Raw genomic sequence first — 21,712 nt, 5'->3', positions numbered from 1 at the left:
AAATCTCAGATCTGATAAAATGGAAGACCAGGAAGTGTTTACCAACAAGATTCCAAGGTTGCTTGGACAAGAAAACTTCATCAAATGGAAGGTACTTTTTGAAGCAGCTGTGAACTACAATGATCCAGAGCTTTGGACTTCCATTACTGAAGGAAACTATGTTCCTTCAACAGCTCCGAACAATAATACCACTGTTGAGCTAAAAATGAAGAAACGAGATGATAAGGCTTTGTCTATGCTGAAGTTAGGGCTTTCTTGGGAAATTTTGACAACTGTTAATCATCATAAGACTGCAAAGGGTATGTATGATGCAGTTATCGAAATGTTTGAAGGGAATAATGAATTAAGAGACATCAAGAAAGACAGACTGAAGCAGCAACTTGACAGGTTCATGTTTAAAGAAGGAGAAAGATTAAAATCAGTCTTGCAAATGTTCATGACTATTGTGAACGATATAAGAATGACTGATTTGCAGATCTCTGATTTTGAGCTGAACAATAAGCTTTTATCATCCTTGTCCGGAGAATGGTACACTGCCAGCAAGTTAATCAAAGAAAAGGCCAGTTTTTCCAACTTCAAGTTGGATGATGTGATTGCCTTTCTCAAGGCTACTGAACATGAGATGATAGAGAACCATATGATTAGGGAGGACAAGCCAAGTTTTCAAATGAACAATGCTCTTGTAGCACCTATGGGCAATCTCTCAATCAAGAACCAGCAGCCTATTATTGAGGAACCATCAGAAACAAGTTCAACTTGCAGTGGTAAATCAAGATTCAATGTTCAGCAGATTGAAGATGATACTACCTCTACAGCAAATGGGCAGTCAACATTTATGCAGAACAATAATGCTCAAGGAACAGATTATCAAGCATTGTTCTCTATGTTTACTGAGTCATATCATGCCTTTGTCGCCAAGAACCTGATCAACACAAGTATTGTGCAGGAAGACCTTGAGCAAATAGATGCTGATGATTTAGAAGACATGGACATAAAGTGGCAGGCAGCTATGTTGGCAGTGAGGAGCAAAAGGTTGTATAAAAGAACTGGTAGAACAAGCTTCAATGGACCAACTGTAAGAATTGGATTTGACAAATCAAAGGCCATCTGTTATAATTGTCAACAACCGGGACATTTTGCTAAAGAATTCAACATACAAAAGCAAGTTGGCAATCAAATGAATCAGAACCAATTCTACTAAACCAAAATCAGAACTTCCAGCACCAGAGAAATCAGATTACCAACCAAAACCCGTATCAAAATCCTAATAGACCCCAGCAACAAACCTTTCAACCCCAAAGAAACAATCAAATGCAGGTTCACACTACTCCGAACAGATCTAATCAGAACAATGCGAACCAGCTGAGAGATCAGGGAAATGTTACAGTAACCAGGGTGCCATAGGATGGGGAATTTGATTAGAGCAACCATGCTGATGAAATGGAGAAGGCAAATGTAGCATTTATGGCAAAAGTACATGACAAGCCTGAATCTTCAAATGCTAAGGTACAATCTAATATCTCAATTTCTGATCTTCTTATTACCATTTATGAGTTAAATCAGGAGATTGGAAAGTGAAAACTGAGTGTGGGAGAAAGGAAGCCTTCTTGAATGTGTATGAAACAAGTGAAGCAACTTATGAAAGTCAAATCAAGGGGCTTGAAGAGGATTGTATGATGGCATACCAAACCCAATCAAGAATGACAATTGAAATTCAAGGGTTGAAGAAGATGTATGCAGAAGAGAAAATGAAGAATGCTAAATTACTGATTCAAATGGAATTCTTGAAGAACCTTGTTCTACAGGTAATATAGTGGGTTATGTTGATAAAATGATTGAGGAAGAGAAGTATAAAAAGGTGCCACCACCTTTTTGTGACAGCTATCCACTGAAAGTAGACAAGAAAAGCAGAAGTGAATATCTTAAACAATTCAAGAATGTTTTTGATGATAAGGCTGAGTTTGTGAAGCAATATACTGATGTTTTTATGGACAAGAATGGAGAGTTTGCAGTGAAGCAAAGTGAGGAACCAAAGACTCAGAAGAATGAAAACAAGAAAGGTGAGAAAAAGAAGTGGAGTGAATACTCCAGTGAAGATAGTAACTGCAGCTGTGGAAGCTCAAAATCATCCAAGGGTAAGAAGAAAAGAGGGTCAAGCAAAAAGAAAAGTGAAACAATTCCTATTCTGCTAAAAATGACTCCAAAGATGAAAAAGCACTATGAGAAGATTAGAAGAGACATGTGGTGTTTGACATCTGTGGAAGACAACAGCCTGAAATCAAGAAAAGAACAGAAGAAACTGTGAAATCTTCCTATGATCAGTCACATCCTCCAATCTATCCAGTCTTCTCAAACCATGAACTCTTTGACATTGGAGATGTGGAGTATGTTCCAATGAGAAGATTTGTTGGAGATGAAAAGGGAAGCAGTTCAAGAACCCATTCCAAGTTCAAGACAGTAGTATTTGTCAAAGAAAAATATCATCTGGAGCCTGATCTGAATAAACAAATCAGGATGGACTTCAGCAATTCACTATGTCCTAAAACCTCCCTAGGCTTTGATTTCCCCAAACCAAGTGACAAAATTAAAGACAAGCAATTTCTTGAAGATATGAGGAGCTATGCAAAGGTCTGGTGCAAGAAGTGTGATGCATATGGTCATCACACTGACTCTTGCTGGTTTGAAGAGGAAGAATTTGAGGTTCCTGATGTGGTTTGTGGGTTTCATATGAAAGGATACAAGAACATGTATCAAAGATACTTAAATGAAGAAAAAGGAAGTTCAGATGATGAAAAGAAAAATTCAGTGCTTGAAAAGAGACTGAAACAAGTCTTGAAGATCAAGGATGATGCAGGAGTGTCAAGCAAACCTGCAAAGAACAGAAGGTCAAGTGACAAAGGAAAAGAAAAGATTAGACCAGGTGTTCTTAATGGGGATGAGAAATTCCTATTAAAGCAGGGTTATGAACCTAGAGGGTTCCAATGGAAGACAAAGAAGGAGGTAAATGAATGGAAAGACACAGTGATTGAACAGATTGAAAATAGCATAAAAACATCAATTGTGTTCACTAGATCAGACTTGGACTCAGAAGAAAATTGTGAAGAAGTCTATGCAGATCCACCTCCACTTCCAGCTCCAGTACCAACTCCTGATGAATCTTCAACTGATACTGAATTACAAACTGATGCAGTTTGTGAATCAGAATCTAACTAATTCTGTTTTATCTGAATGTGCAAGAACAGTCCTTGAACAACAATGACTTATGGTATATGGACAGTGGATGTTCCAGGCACATGACCTGTGACAAGAGTGCACTAATCAATTATGAAAGAAAATATGAAGGGCCAGTTTCCTTTGGGAGTGATGAGAATGGAGGGAAAATAGTTGGAAGAGGAACACTCACCAATGGCAAAGTATCTTTTGAGAATGTGCTGCATGTTGAAGGATTATAATACAATCTACTCAGCATTTCTCAAGTGTGTGATAAAGGATACAAGGTGGCCTTCAATGATGAACACTGCCTGATTTTGAAGCCTGAATTTGTGATTCCTACTGACATAATCATGATGCTGGCTCCAAGAAATGGCAACCTCTATGAGCTAAGAATGAACACTCCTACATCTAGAGGTGGTTCGTGTTTTGTTTCCAAAGCCACTGAAAATGAGACCAAACTGTGGCATAGGAAGATGTGTCATGAAAATTTGTAAAACATGAACAAGCTAGTGAAGGGTGAGCATGTTGTTGTCCTTCCCACTAGAGAGTTCAAACTAGAAGAAAAATGCACATCTTGCCTCAAAGGGAAACAACACAAATCCTCACATAAGAGCAAAATGATAAACACAATTGATGAGGTCTTGGAACTACTACACATGGACTTGTTTGGTCCAGTAAGTGTTCCAAGTATTGGAAAGAAAAGATATTGCCTAGTGATCACTGATGATTATTCAAGGTTTACTTGGGTATACTTTATGGGCAGCAAAGATGAAACCCCATATTTGATCAGATCCTATGTACTAAAAATGGAAAATTAGCTTGAAAGGAAAGTGAAGGTCATTAGAAGTGACAATGGGACAGAATTCATAAATGGATTTATGGATGAATTCTGCACTTCTAAGGGGATATTTCAACAATTCAGTGCACCTAGAATTCCTGAACAAAATGGTGTTGCAGAAAGAAGAAACAGAACATTGATTGAAGCTGCAAGGACCATGATTGCTGATGCAAATCTGCCAGTCACTTTTTGGGCAGAAGCAATCAACACTGCATGTTATGTGCAAAACAGGGTTCTATTGAACAAGGCTCAAAATAGGACTCCATATGAGGTTATCTTCAAAAGGAAGCCCTATGTGAAGTTCTTAAAACCTTTTGGATTATACAAAGGACTATCTGAACAAATTCCAGTCAAAATCTCTGGAATGTTTCTTTGTGGGATATTCATCTCATTCAAAGGCTTACAAGGTTTATGTGAAGGAGCACATGGTAGTCATTGAGTCTTCAGATATAATCTTCAGTGAAAACCACTTTAACAATGTTGAAGGTCTCAAATGGCTCTTTGATTTGGAGAAAATGATCAAGTCTTTCAAAATTTATAGTGAAGATATGGATGACAGCATGTACAAAACCAGCTTTGAAGATAAAGGAAAACAAAAATAAGTTGATCTGGACAAGCTATGGTCATATGTTGCTCCTGAAACAAATGGATTCAACTTTGAAAGAAGCAACCAACAAACTTCTGAAGTTGAAATGAATGAACAAGATGCTGCTATGGAAGTCTCTAATGAAGGACCAAGTGAAGTAGAAAGTGAACCCATTCAAAGTCAGCAACCTGTCCAGTCTAAAGGGATAAATGAATTTGAAGATAGGTTTCAATCTTTGTTTGACTCACTACAATTTGGGTCAAATGAAGCATCATCATCAGAGATTAATCAAGTTCAAGCATGTGATGAAACTCAAGTGAGAATTGAAGATGAATCTGCTGAGTTAAACATGACAAATCTAGAGACAAAAGTGTCTGCACAACACCTCTGTTGAAAGAAATCACCCTGCAGAAAATATAATAGGAGACTTGCATGAAAGAGTGACTAGAAGCTCTTCTGAAAAGGCAAACATCTGTCTGTATGCCTGCTTCCTATCCCAAGTTGAACCTAAGAATATTGGTCAAGCTTTGAAAGACAATAGCTGGGTAGAAGCTATGCAGGAAGAATTAGCCCAATTCAGAGACTTACATGTATGGGACTTGGCGGACAAGCTCAGAGGCAAGTATACTATTGGAACAAAATGGGAATTTAGGAACAAGAAAGATGAAAGGGGGATAGTGATCAAGAACAAAGCAAGATTGGTGGCTCTAGGATGCTTAAAGGAAGAAGGAGTGGACTTTGAATAAGTTTTTGCTCTAGTTGCAAGGCTAGAGGCTATCAGGATCTTTCTGGCATATGCAGCATCAATGAACATTAAAGTCTACCAACTTGATGTAAAATCTGCATTTCTGAATGGAAAGATTTTGATGAAGAAGTTTATGTCACTCAACCTCCTGGATTGAAGACCCAGTTCATCCAAACAAGGTTTACAAGCTCAACAAAGCACTTTATGGACTGCATCAAGCACCAAGAGTCTGGTATGATGAGCTTTCAAACCATTTGTTAGAAAATGGCTTCTGCTGAGGAGCCATTGACAAGACTCTATTCTACAAAAGGAGAAACAAGGATCTGCTACTGCTGCAAGTGTACGTGGATGACATTATCTTTGGCTCTACAAATGAACAAATGTGCAAAGAGTTTGAGCAAGTGATGAAGTCCAAGTACAAGATGAGTTCAATGGGGGAAATGAATTTCTTCCTTAGACTTCAGGTGCAACAGAAAGCTGATGGAATCTTCATAAATCAATCAAAGTATGTACAAGAAATTCTTAACAAATTTAAGTGCCAAGACTTCAAGACAGTGTCCACACCAATGGACACACATGAGAAAATGGTACCTGATGAAAAGGGGGAGCCAGTGGACCAGCATGAGTATAGGGCCAAGATAGGATCACTGATGTATCTTACAACATCTAGGCCAGATATTATGTTTTCTGTGTGTGTCTGTGCCAGATTCCAAGCTAACCCCAAATTTTAACATATGCTAGTAGTTAAGAGGATCTTCAGATATCTAAAGGGAAAACCAGATTTGGGGATTTGGTATCCAAAGAACCCTTCCTTTGATTTGATGGCCTACACAGATAGTGACTATGATGGTTGCAACATGAGTAGAAAATCAACCTCTGGAGGATGCCAGTTTCTAGGAAATAGGCTGGTGTCTTGGCAATGCAAGAAGCAAACTACAGTGTCCATCTCTACTGCTGAAGCTGAGTACATTGCTGCTTCGGCCTACTATGCACAGGTTCTGTGGATTCAAAATCAACTGCTGGATTATGTTCTGAATTTCCTACACCTATTTTAATTGATAATACTGCTGCTATGTTTATTGTTAAGAATCCAGTCCAACATTTTAAGACTAAGCACAATGAAATTAGACATCATTTCATTAGGGACTGTCAGGAAAAAAGCTTAATAGAAATGAAAAGGATAGATACATCTGATAATTTGGCTGATTTATTCACCAAACCTTTAGATAAAACCAGGTTTCATTTTCTGTTAAAATGCCTAGGAATGATAAATGCTGATGAAGTTTGATTTAGGATGCGTGCTTAAGTGAGATGCTTATTGATTATCTGTGTCACTCACTTTGAATGTTTACATGATGTTTACATGAATCATGTATGTGACTGCCTTGTGTGAAAATCTTGTTGAAACTTGTTGAAATTGTTATTTACAATTTTTGGTACTTTGATCTGTGCCTACATGATATATTTTGTGATTCTAAGTACTTCGAGCATGAATCTGTGCTTGATATTGCGCTTGTTGCCCTTCGAGCACAAGCAAAGGCTCCTGTAAGACTATTCTAAAGTTATTCGAGCACAGATGTCATAGCTCAGCTGCACAAGCATAGAATTATCTTGAAAACTTATTCGAGCATACTTTTGTGTTGCATGGTGTATTTAATGCTCTTCAAGCACAAACAACTAATACTTGAGGTTTCTCAAAGTAACTCGAGCACAAATGATGTTACTTGTGGTCGAGCATAGTCATGTGCTGTGGAAAACTTATTTCAAGCACAAGTATACTGCTCGAACACACAGCTAAGTCTTTCGAGCACAAGCTTTAAAATGATATAGTTTATTTGCTCGGTAGACTTTCGAGCATGCTCAATGAATTTTAAGCATGCTCGACAGACTTATGTGTTGATTGGTTGTTTCTATGCTATCTGAATGAATGTGTTTGCAATAGGGTAAGTGTGTGCTTGTTAACGTAGTTAAATGACATCACTGTTTTTCAAAATCAATACTTTAAAATGAACGTTCAGAAGAAATGCTTTTTGAAGTTGTGATATAATTTTAACAAAAGCAACACTGTTTTTGGTGATCTCATAAGAGAAATGATAAGATTATCCAGTTATAAATGACGGATAAAATCTTTTAATAGAAGTAAGTATCGAACCTATGGGAAATGATAGAAAACTATTTAAGATAACTAACCCATGGATTATAAGTTCAAAAGGCTTTGAGTACAGTCATTGGCAAAGTATGGTAGCTTTCCATTGTCTGTAGTTGTCATATGTGATATACACTTAAATCTGCTAAGTATGATGTAGTGAAACATTGGAAGATAAGGTATTCTCTCTAGCATATCTCTCCGAATGATAGGCAGAAAGGTTATTATCCAATCATACACGAGCCTGTTGGTGTTTTTGGTCTATCAAAATATTTATTAAGTATTTGAGCAGATATAAATTATTGCTATATATCAAATTTCTCAAAAGAAAAGAAAAAGGAAAGTTATTGACAAATATAAAAGGATCAAAAATAATAATAATAAAGAAATAAGTTGTCTGATTTCATGACTTAAGGGGCACTAAGGGAACTACAGGGGTGGGGCATTCAAATAAGTCCTAAACATCCTGAATATAAGGCATGTAAGTCCGGATGGCATGTATGTCCAACGTTCAACCTTAAAGTCTGTTATCAAAGACAAAATATAAATAAGTAACTGCTCTATTATACAAAAATCAATTTTGACCAGGGCATCAGGGGGTCGAAGTCAATTCGGGGTGATTTGGAGAAACCTAAATACGCTTTGAGAAGAGATTAGAAGCAATCTGAAAATATAGTGATAACCATTCCTAACTTATGCTCTAATTGAATCCTAAATGTATCACAGAAATTAATGACCATTATGCTAAGTATACCTGCTGTCAACCTGACTCAAGTCATAATAACACTGGCCATGAAGTGGTGTGATCTTGTTTTATATAGTCTGATCCCAAGTTGTGATCTTTCTATAAAATTTTTCAATGGAAAGTTATACTGGAGTTTGATCTCTTATTTCACCTTAAACTAATTGCTCAATTTTAACTTACTGTTCTGCAATGATCATTCTTAATGAAAAGTTGAAATTTTGAGCAGAAGACATAAATGATCATGTCTGAGATTAGTGGCATAACAGTTGTGATTCTCAAACTGAATTGAAAGTTCAATTAAGTGTTTCGAGCAAAGAAACTATGCTTGCTTATGTACCTCTGCATGCCTCGAGTACACTATGTGACCTGTGTAAATTGACTTATGTGTCGAGCATGAATCTCATGAAACGTTGCTATTAAGTATTACGAGCATGCATCTTACTTTCGAGCACCTGAAATGAAATGAATAGTAATGTATGTGTTTCGAGCATGACTGCATCCTTGATTGTCTAGTTAAAGTATTCGAGTGCAAGGGATTCGAGCATAGAAGTGTGCTAGGTGTGTCGGCATGAGAGTTCGAGCTTAAGCAACTGAATCATTTCGTTAAGTAGTTCGAGCAAACTTGTGGGCTAGACACTTAGGTTGCGAGTTCGAGTACAGGCATAGGAATGACTTAATATGCTAAGGCTTTTGAGCATATAGGTACATCGAGCACATTGTGCTGTAGTATTCTAAGTGAGTCAAGCAAAGGTTACAACACTGATAAAATGCATCTCGAGCATAGGTCATTGTCATGATATATTTCTAAGTATCTCGAGCATGATGCATAGTCGAGTAAGGTTCGATTACTGGTGTGTCTTAGGAATTTATATTGAATGAATTTTGATTAAGTGCGTTCGAGCACACCACACCTCGAGTATGACTCAATACTCGAGCAAGTATTCTGATGATTAAAATTTGGCTAAGGCATTGAGCACAAGTCTATTCGAGCATACTGCCTTAAGTATACTAGTGCTCATGGACTTTATAGTCCAAGTATGTCGAGCAAGAATGGTACATTGTACTCGAGTTCAGGGGGAGCCAGCTATTGTTTTGGCTGTATGCTCGAGCAAGGGAGGTATATTAATTTGAAATTAAATGACAACTGTCGTGCACTAGACGACAAAAGGAGGTACTGTATCACCCAAACGTTAGGTATAAAAGGGGGACTTAGAAACTTTTTCATACATTTCTCCCTCTCTTAAACCTAACCACAAAAACCCTCTTGCTCGTGCTATTTCCCACTCGCTCAATTACTATAATACTTGCTCGATTTTACTTCGAATACCACCATTAGCTCTGTTTCGACTTTGGTAATGTAACACTCCGTAACCGCAGCGGAAACGTAAACGGGATGCAACAGACACGTCTGATATCAACAGCATTGCTTATAAAGAAAACACCACTTCATTAATTTACACCATATTACATTGTTCCGAGTTTAGTTACCGTCTAGGCGATAGCACATAAGTTTTACGAACATTACATTAACATATTTAATACAAAAAGATCATTAAGCTTCCGCAAAAAGCACGCATCGTCAAGCATGTAGCACTTATTCCAGTTTGGGAGTACCTAGAAAGCATGTAAAGAAAACGGGTCAACTACGAATAGTTGGTGAGTTTCACTAATTTAAACAACAGTGTCAAATCATTATAATAATCATATATTAGCGATGTAATTATGCTGAGCCCACAAGTGAAACCTCTGACTATCCACAAACAACCCCGTGGCATACTCCGCCCACGAACCTGCCCCAAACCGCTATGTCTAACATTACATAGCAAAATAAATAACAACAAAATAGACAAGTGCAACTGGCTGGGAAACATCAGCAAATCCATGCCGGACCAGTTGGGTTTGTCAGACCAATAGTACTATTCACACTCTACCGGCTTTCAGCTAATCACTCGTGTTGCGGGGCCTTACAATGTTAGCAACTCAGACAATTACCATCTTAGTACATTTCCGTACGATTCCCGTACAATAAAATATATATAAATCCATGCAAATCCATGCGTTCAGTATGTACTTAAACATTTCAATAGTAACATGCTTTCCGCCCCGGGAAAATATTTAAAAACAATTCAGAAAAAGGGGCTCGTGAAACTCACCTTATCGCAACAAGTAGGTATCACAGTACACCAGCTATTAATCCGGATCTGTAATACGATCCCTAAGTTCGTTACTATACAATCACTATTAATATAACTTTAATCGTGTTAACCAGTACATCTGGGGACACTGTTAACCCAGTACTGTACCCGTTCCGGGGGCAAGGTTAACCCAGAAACACTTCTCCGGACTCAGATTGTGATATCGTTTAGAGTTCAATAGTCAAAATTACTATTAGTTTGTTTTCCCCGTTTTGCGTGCCTAGCACGGTTATCCGTTTTTACGTTTAAAAAATGAGTTTGGTCACACATGACCCGAAAATAGTGGTTGACTGATAATTTAATTAAAGTTGTGAAATTAGAGCTCGGTTTAGACGCCCCGATTGGCCGCGGGACCCGTTTCCGTCTTTAGTGTACCGGAAACTGTTAAATCGGATAAAATTACCCAAATCATCCGAATTATTTTCGGATGATTTATTTTTACCTGTTTAACTTAGTTATATGAAAATAGTTCATTTGTAGGGTTTTTATACACCGGTCAGCTCGTTTAGGCGAACTTTACCGGTTTACGCGTTTTAAACCTTAAAAGTTTGTTTTTATTTTCTTTTTAGCACAAATAATTATCCGTTTAATCTCGGATCTTGAAATTTTGCACAAATTACTTTTTGACAGTGGGGAATTTTATAAAAATATTTCCAGAATTAATTTTTATATTAAAAATTTATTTATCTATTTTTAAACACCATTTAAACACTAAATATGTCGTAAATACCAAACGACCTTAGAAAAATCCCAAATTTTTCCTGGATGACCCCTGCCATCCACATAGTCCCCTGTAATTTTTTTCCAGAACCAAAATCTCTTTTTACATGCCATTTTCACTAAAACCGAGCTAGAAAACCCTATAACTCGTTTAACCGAAAAGCCTACTTAGACTTCTCCAACTGACCTAAAATTTTGTGTGTGACTTATACATGTTATAAAAATCTTATCTGGAATTTTCCAGAATTTATCATGATATTTAAGTATTTTTCACCAGTTTTAGCCAAAACCGAGCATTAAATTCACCAAATATTCATCCTTTATCCAAAAATTACCAAATTTTCACAGAACTCATATTTTCATATATCTAACAACTCTGTAAAATTTCATGACCTAACTCTAAACGTATCACAATCTGTCCAAAACACAAACATCATACAAAAACCGAACTACCTTGTGTTTCTAGCTTCAAATCGCAAGGATCTCGCTTTCTAGCCTTTACTAACAACTAGATACAACACCTACAAGGACAATAACACCAAACCAAGCAAGTTACACCCACAATCAAGCCATTTCTTTCATGGTTTCGGTTATGATTTAAAAACAAAGATTTAAACCGTAAAAATTCGTTTTTGGTTCGTTTAACTCCTTTCTTGGACCAAGATCCCTTGTATAACCCGTATACATCACTTGATCATGCAAGAATCGGTTTTCATCTCGGGTTTTCACCCTTTTTCACTTGAAACCTCATTTTCTTGCAAATAAACTCAAGAAACAAAGATGAACACGTAAATAACTCGATTTTTACCTCGGTTTTCTTGCTACAAACTCGGGTTTTTGAGTGGAAATGTGGAGAGAATTGAAGAACTTGGAGATGTTTGTTTTAAAAAAAATAACAAAACAAGGGGTTTAATCCCCTTGTCCGATCGGTCCAAAGAGGGGAGGTGGGGTGGGACCCACCTTTCCATTTCTAGCCACATGTTTAGATTTCGGAAATCCGGATAATGTTTTGGATAATCTGGTTCAGTTCGTTTTTCGGTTAAATGTTTAATTTAACTCAAAACGAGGCTAAAACGGTCGTTTTCGGCTTAAAAATGAAATTTATATAAAACCAATTTAAAAACTTTAAAAAAACTTAAACCATGACTTTTATTAACGTAAAACATCATATTATTAATAATTGCGCATCTTTTTCTGCTTGATCGATCGTCTCTTGCTCGGTTTGGTATTAAAGGTTTCGTTTAACGTACCGACGTACCATTAAATCGAAAATTCTTTTTCTGTGCTTTAATTCACTTATCCCGAAGCTTTAATACTTCGTAAACATCGCTAAATATCATATATCTCGTCTCTAATGTAATTCCCGATTCGTTCGGGCTTCAATAACCGCTAATCGGTTAACCGTATTTCCAATACGATTAACTGTATAATCGAGTATAATCCGTACTGTGAATCATACATACTCGTATAAACGCATTATAATTCATATATTCGTTATTAAATAATACATAAATAGTATATACCGGCTAGGGTATACCTGATTTTGCCGGAATCATTATAGGTAAGACATGGTTATTCGATAATCGTCACACCGTTTTCGGAATTAGGTTTTTTTAATTGAACTATCGACCAACTGTTTACTTGTTCTTGCAGGTACGCATATTGTCACACCCCGTCTAGCACAATGCGGAAGCGTAAAACGGGAATGTAACAGACACCTCTGATATCAACACATTGTTTATAAAGAAACATTACAAACTAATTTACAATATATTACATTTCTTTGTTCTATCATTGTTTTACGGTCTAGGTGATACAAACAAAACTAGTTCGTTATCTATACATTCTTACTACTAACTCCCTTGCTTCTATTCACATAGCATCAACCACACACTTCAGGCAAGTAACAGATCACCAAATTACTCCGATTTAGGTACACCTGAAAAGCAGTTTAAAACGGGTCAACTACTAGAGTTGGTGAGTTTCACGAGTTTCAAGAAATCAGTAATGAGTATTTACAAGTCAACACTTGTAATCATGAAATAAGTATGTATGTATGTAAATGATGTATGTGATGTAATTATGCTAAGCTACAGTGAAGCCTGGACTGTTCGTGCTGGGTGCCTCCATTTCCCACGCTCAATCAACCACTGTGGCCCCTTTCCGCCCACAACATGCCCCGGTAGCTATGCCTAACACTACATAGCTGGTTCGTAAAAATGAAATATGGACATGTGCAAACGGGATAATGTCTCAGCAACCGTGCTGGCCCCGCCTGGGTTTGTCAAACCAATAGTACTATTCACAAGCCACCGGCTCGAAGTTAATCACTGTGATCGTGGGGACTTTCGTGTGTTAGCACTTAGATAATTTACATCATTACATGTTACAGATAAGTATATGTAATCAAACATGCTTTTCACCCCAAAAGTTCATAAAACAGTTTAAAAGTGGGGTCATGAAACTCACGGTTTAGTAGATAATCAGTATTGTATCAGCTCGTGGTTTGTTCGGTCCGCTCTCGGTAGTTCCTATAATCAATATTATAATAATATTAATATTTTAATATTATTATAATCTCAGTACTAAACTGGGCTGTATAACTAATCTGGGTGTAGCTGGAACGCCCAGGAAGTGGCAATAGGCTTAGGTTGTGATGTTGTTCAATGTCTAATACTTAAAACCGAACTTGGCTTAGATTCCCGTTTTCCCAGCTGGGCCAAGTTGCTCGTTTACGCGTTCAGAAAACACTTATGGGAAAATAAGCTTGAGTAATTATATTGGTTAATAAAATGATTAAGTTATAAAGAAGGATCACCTATTAGGGTCCTGGATTAGCCACGGGGCCCGTTTCCGTTTATACAGTTTGATTTGAGAAGAAACGCGCACAATCCACCCGGATTGTCCAGGTTTCTCATAGAAAAGTTCATTTTTACTTAATTAGTCCAAAAATATGATTTTTGATCACTCTTGGTGTTTTGATATTCCCGCAGATTCACTAGTCGCGAACTTGCCGGTTTTTATAAAAACTGAATTTGTTTAATATTCAGATTAGCATAATTAATTAACCGTTAATCATTAAATTATGAAAATTTAACCACTTATCAATTAAAATATGTAGAATTTTATAAAAATATTTCTGGAATTTATTTACTGATTTATTAATTTATAAAAATTCATTTTATCAGCTATATTTCGCCTGAAAATCGTCCGTTTACCCCAAACAATTTCCAAAAATTCACCAAAAATTCCTGAATACTCAAATCATGTCCCAAAACAACCTGTATCACTTCCAGAATGTAAAAAGCTCATGCAATATTCTTTTCAGCCCAAATTCGGCTGTAAAAATTCACATGAACGCAAATAAACAAAACACCTTTAAACTTCTCCAAATGATTCCGAAATTCATATGTGATCAAAATACATCAAATCTGAGTTTCCAGAAAAAAATCATAATTTGTGAAGTATTTTAGCTATTTTTCCTAAATAAACGTTCCAATTTGGTAATAAATTCGCCAAATATTCTCGGATGGTCAAAAGATTACCAAATTTGAACAGGGACTCATTGACATGGTCCCTGATATCCCTGAAAAATTTCAAGTCCTAACAATATGCACATCACAACCTTAGCCTAAATAGCCCGTAAGCGAGTGTTTCGGCATTACCTTAGCGGGTTTGGCTCGTTTCTGACCTTTTAATCAAGTTTTCAGGTTCTTGTGCTTCTAAGCAAGCTAGGTACAAGTCCTATATCACAAACCAAGCAATTTTTCATCAACATAACAGCCCTTAACTTAGGGTTTCGGCTAGTGCACAAAAACGAACTTTTGAACCGTAAAAACGTCGTTTCAACCCTTTAATCCGTGTTTATGGCCAAAAAAACTATTAAAACAGGTTCCTTACTGTGTTTATGATCAAAACATGTTTATGGACCATTTTTAGGATTTTTACACGGTTAGGAATGATTTTTAGTAACCAAGACATGTTTTTATGGTATTAAACAAGTTTAAACAAGCATAAAAGGTACTTATTTAAGCCCCTTACCTTAGGGTTTGAAGGTTTTCTGGAAATTCAGCTTGCAGCTGCTTGGACCTCAGTTTTTATAAACCAAAATGAATAACCAAGCTTCCTAAACAAGTTTTATAAAAAGAATGGGGGGTGGGGGTGGGTTGCGGCCGGAAGAAAGATTGGGCCCAAGATGGGCTGTTTTGGCCCAATAATCTGGTTTCTCAAGCCCAAATACGAAAAGCCCGGTCCAAATTTAGTCCGGGTTCGGTTTTTTGGCTCGAAAAACTTATCGGGTGCGTTAAACAGCGCGAAAACGAGTGTTTTTCGGCTAGTTTTGTGTAAAATTATAAAAACATACTATATGTTTGTAAAAATCAAAAATATTTTCACGGATCGCTTAAAACATTTCAAGTAAGTGTTTGGTAAGTCTTTTTCGGCTTAACGGATGATACAATGCTTGGTTTGTAACTATCTTTCGCATTAAAATCTATAGCGGGTAGTTAAACGAGCATGTTTTCGTTTAACTTGTTTGCTATCAAACTAAGACCATATTTCTAATATTTTAGCTTGTATAGATCGTATATCACTTATAGATGGCCCACCGAGATATCTGGGTCATAACCCGACCCGTTCGGTTAATCGTTCTTTTGTTACACAAAAGACGTTTATTTGCTTAATCGGTAAATACGTACTGAGGTGTACCTTGTTTTGGCTCAAATGTCACACATATTACTACAGAACAGGTTAATTGAAGACGCCATTAATCATCTACCTATCCTCATATATTAGTTCTGCAACTTTGTGTACTGACATACTCTCTTGTTTTTGCAAAACTAATGGCTTTCAAATTCGAAAAGAGGCATAATATGTGCGCTCAGTTGGAGATAGATGAGGGCAACCAATAATTGGAGCTAATGATAAACGTTTTGATAAACTCCAACCTGAGGGTGGCATTAACTGAAGATCCCACTATATACAGGAACCACATTTCGGATTTTTGGGGGTCTGCAACATATGTCAATGATGTAAACGGGGAAAGAATTGAGGCATCGGTTCTAAATCATGACATTAAGATAACAGAAGCCTCAATTAGAGCTGCACTAGAACTTAATGACAATTTTGAAGCTCAGTCGTCTTACTCGGTCCCAAGGTTACTAAGAGTCTTTCAAGAGACTATGGGCTACTAGGGAGGAGTAAAGGAGGGACAATTTCAAGAGGGAAGTTTTCCATTAATCTACAGGTTCCTGATTCATCATGTGATCCAGTCCTTATCTCCTAGGAGAGGGACTTGGACTTTATTGAGTAGATAACTTGGGGCTCTCACAGTAGCCACACTCTATCAGCAACCCTTTAACGTTTCAAGACTTGTCTTTCAAGGGTTGGTGTCCAATGCAGAGAAGGCAGAGGGACAAAGATTCCTTATGTATCCAAGGTTTTTACAAATTTTGATAAACAGAGATCTACCTGATCTTCAAAGAACGGGGGAAGTTTTGAGGTTGCAGGATCCCAACATTTGCAAATGAATGAAAGATGCTCAAAGCAAATTTATTGATAATGAAGACTGGGATGTGCTCCCATGGTTGCTTGTGCCTACTCTAGGACCAATTAATGTGCCTAGAACCCCCATAAATAGTGACGATGAAGAAGATGATGATGTGAATGATGGTGGAGATGATAATGATCCAAACGACGATGGGGAAAATGGTCCAGAAGGTGGAAATGACATGGTTGTTGGTAAGGATGATGCACAAGAGTTTGTTAAAGAAATTGTGCCTATGATTGAACAACCTACTCTAGAAGGAGATGCTGCAGAAGTGGAGGTACATGATGAGCCAAATGAACCAGGTGTGGATCCAATACATGAAGCTACAGAGCCAATGGATGATTATGTATTTGTAGCTAATGTTTTATCAGATGTTGCTGACACCATTGAGCAGATAACTCCACCAGACTCACCACCACCTGAAGTTTACCATGATGACACGGATTCTATTGAGTTGGATGATATTAATGATGATATTCCTTCCTCACTAGTCACAACTTAACCTGCTTTATCAGATTCTAAACCAATCATTGACCCTCACATCCCTTCACCACCAAAATCACCATTCACTGAACAAATCATCACCACACCGGTTTCCCAACCTGATCAAGATATATCTATTCAAACCCCACCATCCTCTCCATTAAAAGAAACACATGCCACCAATACTCAACCAACACAACCACTTCCCACAGAACCCAAACCTTATAAAGTACCATCTCCTGAAATAGCTGAATCAGAACCTGCCCCAAAGCCAAATCAAGAAACTCCACCATCAAGTCCTAATCTTTATGATATTGTTTGTGAGAATGCCAAACTTGAATTTGAGAACATCATGTTGAGAGAACAAAATGCCATATTAACTACAAGGAACTCAGCATTGGAGGTTGCTTTGACTGAAGCTCTAAAATAAATTCGAACCCTTGAGGGGCAATCTGAGGTTGAGAAGACCTCAGATGCACCAAAACAGGGGGAGAAACCTAAAGGTGCTGAGAGTTTAAAGGTAATTGGAATACTATATGAAAGTTCTGATGAGGAGATTGTGGAAGTTGGAACATCGGACAGACTGAAGTTGATTAATGAAGAGTATAAAGATGATAACTCTGGTGATGAGGGGGAGAATAAAGAAGAAGAGGAAACTGAAGAAGAAAAGTTAAAAAGAAAAGAGAAGGGAAAGGGGATTGCATTTACTAATGATGATTTACATCCCCTTCCCCAACATAGAGTTCAATCTGATGATATACTGCACAAGGAGAACGTGATTGATCCTGATGTTGCAGAAGCTGAATCTGTAAAGACTGCCATGAGGCTATTAAATGAAGATTTGGAGTCTTTGGAGAGAGAAGAGGAGGAAGAAAAACCTCAATAAGTGCTTGAAGCACTAATAAACATGAAGGATAAAGAAAAGGAGGATGAGAGGAGGTTGAAAGAGGCAGATGAGGTAATAAAGGCTACATTTGATGCTTTAAGAGAAAATATGAATGTTGATGAACATGAACAGGACACAACTGAAGACCAATAACAAATGTACATGAAGAGCCTATAGTGATTGAACCTGGACAACCTGAGACTGAACCTGTCAACACTGAAATGGAAACAGATAAAGAACAAGATACTGGTCTGGGATTAAGAGAAGAACCCGAGAAGGATGAAGCTAGGGATGCCACGGAACATTTATGTCAAATTAATTGCTCAATTAGTCATGCTCAGAACTAAATTTGACATTCTCCTACATCCGGATGAGTTCATACCGGAAACTGTAGCTGCAGCAAGGAGAGCTCATGAAGAACAAAGACAAGAACAAATGGAGAAAAGCCAATTTCTGCTGACAGACACATCCGAACCAATCATAAAAGAAGTTGGTGATAAAGATAACCATGAATCAGAAGAGTCCATGACATCAGAGTCAGTTGATGAGGAAATTATACTGGAAGGACCAGAAGTTGAAATACATCAATCTAACACTCCCACTCAATCTCAATCTGATTTTGAACGAAAAGATACATCTGAAATTGAAACACCAAAGTCTAAAAGACAAAAATCTGTGAAGGTGATGATTTACAAAAGAAGGTTAGACAAACTGGAAAAGAGGAGGAGAGCTCAATCTACACGAAATGAAGAACCAATGATTGGGGCACTCCATAATCTTGATGAAACAATTAACATTGAAGATGACAGTGAAGAAGAAATAAAGAGTGATGAAATGGAGAATGAAGACAGAGACTATCTGATCAGTTTGGACTATGACCTTAAGTACCTTCAAAGACTAACAAAAGAAGACATATCCAAAGAAGCTGAAGGGTGGAGGATGAGCAAGTCTAAAAGAGAGGCTTTGATTAAAGCCGGTCACAAGCCTGAATTCCTAAACCTGCAATCGTTTGATAAAATAGACGGACTTTACAGAAATACTCTAGTGAGTGACATTTCAGACTATGTGAAGAAAGTATCAAAGAAGAAGAGAGAAGGGGAGAAAGTGTTGAAGGAGTCGGAAAGTAGCAAGAAGAGAACTGAAAAGAAAGCAAGTGATGAAGTAGAGTATGAATCATTAAAAGCCAAACACAATGATATAAAACTTCTTCAATTGTATGGTTACAGCTATGACTTTCTGATAAATCTTTCTTCTGAAGAACTAAAAAGAAAAATCCAACTTGTAAAAGAATCTCATAAAGATCAGAAAAGTCAAGAGCAATATGTGAGAGAACAGGAGTTGAGAAGGAGACTACAAAAGGAGAGAGATGAAGCAAAGAAGAAAGAAGAGGAAGTGAAAAGACGGTTTGAAGACCCTCAAAGGGTGGAAATATTGAAGAAAATTGTCATGGACAAAGGAATGACAGAAGAACAGTTTAAGAACATGCCTCATGAATAATTAATTGAAATATACGAGAGAGAGAGAGAGAGAGAGAGAGAGAGAGAGAGAGCAGAAACTATATTTAGAGACTCAAAGAAAACTGCAGGAGGCTAAGCAGAGAGCTGAAGAAGAGGTTCGAGCAGAAATGATGAGTACCCTACATAAAAAGGGAGCAAATATGTCAAGATTAATTGTACAAACAGATGAAACAATAAGGAAGTGGTATGAAGAAGCTGAGCTACATACTATAAAGACTACTACTCAAGGAAGCTCAAGCAGAACTGTAACATCCAACTTCTGTTAAATAATAAATAACATAAAGTTTATTATTAACTGTGTGTCGTTAATTTAATTGTGTGCGTGTTTAGGTTTGGAATAAGATTTTGGTTGGAATGGGAAGTGGGTGGTGGGGCCCTTATACCCCTATATATATCTCATCTTCTTCTTCATTCCATTTCTTTACACAACACCCACACTCAAGAAACACACACACACTTTCTCTCTAACACCCGAAACCAATCCTGAACAAAAAGAAGAAAGGACCTCATGTGTGAACATCATCAAACCCCAAGAATCACGTCCAAATCCTCGAGTCGTCTCGGATCCAAACCAAACCCGAAGCAAAAGGTAGGTTTCTGTTTAAATGGTTAAGTTTTTAGTCGGTTTCGACATGCAAACTGATAGGATGATAGATCGGACTGTGAAATGTAAGAAAAACATAAACTTGGTGAGTTATAACCTCACAGGTATGTTATAGGACAAAAAGGTGATGTTCGGACCTCATAAAACAAGGGTATACAAAGTTGGTACAACCCAAAACCCATAAAAAGGGTAAAATCGGGTCCTAAGGAAGAGTCACGGAGTAATTGGCTTAAAATGGCAAAAAAATGAAGAAAAGGAGGTATTTTCGTATAAGTCGATTTCGCATCGCAGAGCCATGCGAAGCGAAAATCTTCCATGCGAAATTTCATGAAATTCATTTTCTGATGCATTTTTGTCAACCCCAGCCAGGGGCTTTGCCCCTTGGACCCTGCTAGGGGCTGCCGCCCCTAAACCCCGCTACCAGGGGCTCTGCCCCCGGACCCCCGTTAGTTGAGGGTTTCATTAACTTAGATGTAGGAAGTAGTAGTAATGGATAATTGACACGCGTAATGTATTCTACAGTTAGCCGTGCACAACTAAGAAATTACCATTAACAGCGAGAGAAACCGACTCCAGGTGAGTTCTAGCCCCTTTATCTGTTATGTTTTCGGGGCTGTGTGCATACTCCTATGTGGTAGATAATACATTTGATTGGTAAGTGTATGATACGTGTATGATTGTGTATTGAATGTATTGTTACATAATGATTGTATGAACGAGTATGTATATATATTTATAACTAGAAGATATGTAAAGTATGCACGTATGATAAAGGTATGGTTATTCGAGACAGAAGGGACCAGACCCTTATAATATCTGAGATGATAGAGACCAGACCCTCATAATATCTATGATGTTAGGGACCAGACCCTTATAATATCTGTGATGTTAGGGACCAGACCCTTATAATATCTGTGATGTTTAAGATAGAATAGCTTATGGTATACCATAGGGTTTTATGAAAGAAAGTATGTAGGAACGTATGCATGTATGTAAAGTATGTATGAAAGGAGTGATAGTAAATAAGGTATGAATACGTATCTCCGGACACGTATGAGTATGGTATGAATGTAATGTATGTTAATTGATTAACTAGAACTCACTCAGCGTAGCTGACTTTTAGTATGCACGCAGGCAAATAGGTTGAGGCAGCTGGCTTGAGGAGGGACATATGGCACGAGCTAAAGAGACTGGCATCCATGAAGAAGTGTCATGACTTTTTTATGTTAATATTTATGAAAAGACAACTTGTATATTAAGACATGATTTGATGTTTTGTAATGTAATGCATGAATTTTTAATTATTCCGCGAAAGTTTTTATTAACTCTGATTTTAGAACTGTGATTATGAGTAAATCCAACACCAAAGTAGGGTTACCGGGAACGGGGCCTTACAAGAACCCCAAGGTCTGAGGTTGTGAGGCCTGAGCCACAGAGAGACTTAAACTTGCCCACTCATCTCTTCTTCGACAAAAGATCAAAGACT

This window comes from Bidens hawaiensis, unplaced genomic scaffold (genome assembly GCF_021521415.1).
Source record: "Bidens hawaiensis isolate Kalapana, Puna unplaced genomic scaffold, B.hawaiensis_p1.1 tig00042296_1, whole genome shotgun sequence".
NCBI lineage: Eukaryota > Viridiplantae > Streptophyta > Magnoliopsida > Asterales > Asteraceae > Bidens > Bidens hawaiensis.
This window is presented reverse-complemented; position numbering follows the sequence as displayed.